The 4,714-nt window shown below is 45.9% G+C and overlaps 1 pseudogene; it reads left to right on the top strand.

The window, feature by feature from the left end:
- The first annotated feature begins 2,474 nt into the window (after positions 1–2,474).
- On the top strand, positions 2,475–3,952 carry LOC114709971 (annotated as a pseudogene).
- Positions 3,953–4,714: the final 762 nt, after the last annotated feature.

Genomic DNA, 4,714 nt, shown 5'->3' with positions numbered 1-4,714 from the left:
CTCCATCTATCTGACCAAACAATAGACCTCCCAAAGAATGGGAATTTCCCCAGGAATTTCATGCTGGGGGAAAGAATGGGGTTGCCAGGTAGACCACAAGCTTGTTTCCAGGAACGGGAGTTCATACAGTTAGTCTCCCTGACAGGATGAGAATGAAGCCCAACCATGGGTCAGTGGTGGGTGGGACCACACCCTGACTGGGACTGCTCAAATGTGCATATCCTTGGCCCTGAGGACCCTGAAGATGGACTTAAGGGATTTGATGAATCTCTTGTCCTGTGAGAGCCAAAGTCACCTTTTAAGTTTTAATTACTATGCCTAAGAGATCCATGAAGCAAAAAATGCCTCTGATCTGCAAGCCCCTAGCCAAGGACAGATAGTTCTTGAAATGCTGGAGGCTATTGCTTATGGGAGATGACAAGCCACATGTTTTCACTCCCCTAAACAAGTTAGTTTGACCCACCGAATGTGGGCTTGATCACATGTGGGCAGGAAATACGTCAGAAGGTACACTTGCCCCTTATTGAATGTAGCAGGGGGGTACTCGGGAAGTACATCAGGCTGTCTGCTTGCCCCTGTTGGACCTCATGGGAAACGCAGTGAACTAAGGGTTTTGCCCTTTGAAGTCTCTGCAAAACATGACTTGGTGCCATTTTCTGGGAAACCAGAGATGGACCTGGCCAGAGAGCCCATCCACCTGGCCAGTATTTAATTAAAGCTTGCTTCGTTTTGATGTTAAACTGTGGTGTAGTGGTCTTATTCTCAACCAGTGGGATTACCAGTGCCATTCCCCAATGTGGCCACATTGAATGAATAGATCTTTTTCTTCTTTCCACTATCTGGCTCTTTTTATTGGCTTATTGAGGACGAGTGGCCAGACCTGACTTAGGGCACAAGTTGTAACCACCAAGTTCAATAACAGAGCAGCTTCCTCGCTCACGAAAGGGGTTTTTGCCATAACTTAACACTTCCTTCCTCGGCGCATCTTAGGATATTTTGCAAGATTTAACCCTAGCCGCTATCATTGTCCTCACCAACTGGTTTTGTGACAGAAGCGAGAACAAGTCCCAACTTTGAAGTGAGCACCTGAGTACTTCCTCTAGTGCAGGGCCACTCTTAGATGCATGGCAGATGGAGAGTATCTGTCCATTCCACTCGTGTGACCAAAACGGTGAGCATCCCCATTGTGATGGTGGATCCGGATTGTCCACATGATGGTATCTTAAATAACTAAGAAGCATGTTTCAGGGCAGGCATGTCTGGGGGCATTTCTGGAAGGGACTAAGGGAAGAAGCCCATCTCCAGAGCAGGCAGCAGCACCCCCTGGCAGCTGGCCCAGATGTAAAGTGGCTAGAAGAAAACCAGTGTTGCTTGCTTGTCTACCTGCATTTGCTTCTTGCTAAGTGGCTGTGTCTATTGCTGACCTGGCTGCCACCATCCCTAAGTGACATCTGAATCCAGCTTCAGTCTGAACTCAGGTGTGCAAGGAGTTAATCCCGCAGGCCTTCAGTGCCAGACTGGGACTGCTGAAGTAGCCATCTTTCTGGACTGAGCAGCTACTGTGTTCTTGGCCCTCCAGCATCTTGTTGGCCTTTGTTGGCCTTCTCAGGTCCTATCATGTAAGCCAGTCTAATACAGTCATGCCCATGCTATCGTTTCTTTTCCTGTAGAGAACGCTTGCTGGATACTGTTCTTGGGCTCCTCCGCTGTAGGGTTACTGTTTAACCACACTGCACCAGCTGTGACTCCATGTTTCCAGTTCCCGGTGTATGGCTTCCCGGCTTTCTCACTTGCCATCTTACGAGATGGGAAAGAGAACTAGCTCTTCCTTATTCTTTTTTAAACCATTGTTTTATTTTGTGTATGTGGGTGTCTCTTCTGCATATCTGTGTTCTATGTCGGTGCCTGGTGCCTGTGCAGTGGCCAGAAGAGAGCGTCAGTTCCCCTGGAACTGGAGTTATAGAAGGTTGTGAGCCAGACTGCAAAGTTTCTAAGACTGGACATGGGACTAGTGGCAGAGCACTTGCCTTGTACGAGGAAGGCACTGGATTGGATCTGCAGCACCAAACACAAACATGTCTAGTGCACAGAACATTGATACAAAGTAGACACTAAACACATATTTACTGATGGAAGTACTTCATACGCTTTTTAAACTAAATCTCAGATATGGAGAATCTGAAATGATAACCTGAAAACAAATTCTAGAAGAACAATAGAGCCCTGTGCCTTCCTAGTGCTGGGATCATGGATTATAGGCTAGGTGTGTCCCACTATGCTTGGATTTTTTGTTTTTCAGATGGGGATTTTGCTGTGTTTCCCAGGCTGATCCCCAAAACCTGGACTCAAGGTTCCTCCACTTCTTCCTGGGACTAGTCTCTTATGCCATCATGCTTGGCTCTCAAATACGTTTAAAATGAATGTAATTCTGCAGTGCTGGACACCAGCAATTTTTTGTAAATGTTTTTTTAACCATCAAGGCTCTCATGCTGAAATATTTGGCTTCTCAAACAAGTAATGATTATTTGCATTTGTACTTAAGTGCAATTTTAAATATAGAAAATTGACATAACTCATAATAAAACCAAACCCATAAAATGGGGTCTGTATTTAACGATGTCTACTTAGGAGGCTACATGGGGATACTGCAGAATTTGTGACTTGGATGAAGACTGAAGTCATGGAAGGTCCAGAAACTAATGGCCATTTCCAGATGTCCTATTAAAAACATTTTAACTCATATACTCTCTTTCTCATGGGTAGAGTGAATTGTGTAATGGCCACACACAGAGACACTGCTTTGTTGACCTTACACTCCAAGCTAAGACCTAGAAAAACTACAGCTGTGAAAGCAACATAAACAGGTTCTAAAATATCAGACCCCATCTGTTGTCACACAGCGGAAGAAGCTGATACACTAGACGTTGAATTTTGTGGGCTACGGATGTAGCTGGACTGGAATCTTTAAATTTTGGCCTTTTCATGGGCATCTAAAGATTAATTCTGCAGAGTTCATCAAGAAAACAGCTAGTCCTTCTGAAGGTAGAGCTGGCACCTGGCCCCAAATCTTGCTTCCTGGGGTCTCTAATAAGTGTTAATCTGAGTAAGAATGGCATGCTAGAACAATGTGGTAATAGCCCCATCCCATTCTTTCCAGAAAGATACAGACTTCTAGCTGAAACTTCAGATTCTAGGTCCCCCAGTGTGGTGGTTTGAATGAGATCTCCTCACCCCTAAGTCTTGGGCATTTGAATACTTGGCTTCAACTTGGTAGCTAATTGGGGAGGATTAGGAAGTGTAGCCTTGCTGGAGGAAGTGCTATCACCAGGAGTGGACTTGGAGGTTCAAAGGACTCTTCCCTGTTATGAGTCAGCTCTCTGCTTCCTGTTTGTGGGTAGCGATGTGTGCGTCAGCACTGCTCCAGCCAGGATACCTGCTACCTGCTGCCATGTTGCGCGGCCATCACGGACTCTCATTCCTCTGGAACCATAAGTCGCAAATAAACCCTCCCTTTGAATACTGCAAGCAGAGTTTAATGGGCCATGCCTGTGAGAGCCTGGAGAATAACACTGAGAGAAATGAGGACAGAAGAGACCTGGTTCATGAGGTTCCAGAGGAGCAGGATCCAGGGAGGATCAAGGATGCAGTCATTCATGTCACATTCTGGTAAGCATTCTGTCCATGTCCTGCCGGTGTCTTAAAAGCCTGAACGAGAGGTTTAAAGGCTTGCTGTCTCATTCCAGGCCTCTGCTGATGCAGCATCTCATAGTGGGGAGCACACAGCAGTGAAGAGAAGAGACTGGGGAGCCAATATCCCTTTTCAAGGGTGTGCCTCCAACCCACATTCTTCCATTAGATCCCATCTCTTAATAGTGCCATAGGCTGGTGACCAAGCTTGAGGGCACGACATTTTGGAGGACATTTAAGATCCAAATCATCTATCACCCAATGCTCTGCAAAGACTATTTAATATCTTGATCTTTATAGGAAAAAGTCTGTCTACTTCTGTTAAAAGAGACAACCGTACTAATTCTCAGTCCAGAGAATTGGAGCTATCCTGTAATTGACGGGCTAGGTTTTCTATCCCTTGACAAACAGCCATGTCCTGCCGACAGAAGGCAGGCCTAGCACAAGTCGCCTTTTCTCTTCGCAAGGCCTCACCCGCACACCTGCACAGTAGCTCAGGTCCGTCCACACCAGAAAGGCAGGGGTTATTATACCCCTTGAGCCAGAGGCTGCAATGTATTTTCTGCCAATAGGCTCAAAGGTCTGAAAAAGAGTTTTTCTCGTAAAACTCTTCCCCTCCCTGGTGATACTTCCTTTATACACGCACTGACAGTGAAAAGGGAAATACGTAAGAGCATCACAGTGCTGTGGCCTAAAAGGCTGGTGTGGCCCATGTCTAACAGTCAACTCACACAGAATGATTTGTACATACCAAGCTCAGCATTTAATGTTTATATGTGTTATTTCATCTGAAACTGACAACAACCTATAAAGTAAGGATTTTGGTTGTCCCAGTTTATAAGCAAGGAAGCCACACTTCAGAGATTAAGAAATTTCCAAGGGGCTGGAGAGATGGCTCAGAGGTTAAGAGCACTGACTGGCCTTGTAGAGGACCTGGGTTCGGTGCCCAGCACACACGTGGTGGCTCACTAACATCTGTAATTCCAGTTCCAGGAGATCTGATGTCCTCTTCTGGATTCTGCAAGGC

The sequence above is a fragment of the Peromyscus leucopus genome, chromosome 5 (genome assembly GCF_004664715.2).
Source record: "Peromyscus leucopus breed LL Stock chromosome 5, UCI_PerLeu_2.1, whole genome shotgun sequence".
Taxonomy (NCBI): domain Eukaryota; kingdom Metazoa; phylum Chordata; class Mammalia; order Rodentia; family Cricetidae; genus Peromyscus; species Peromyscus leucopus.
This window is presented reverse-complemented; position numbering and strand designations above follow the sequence as displayed.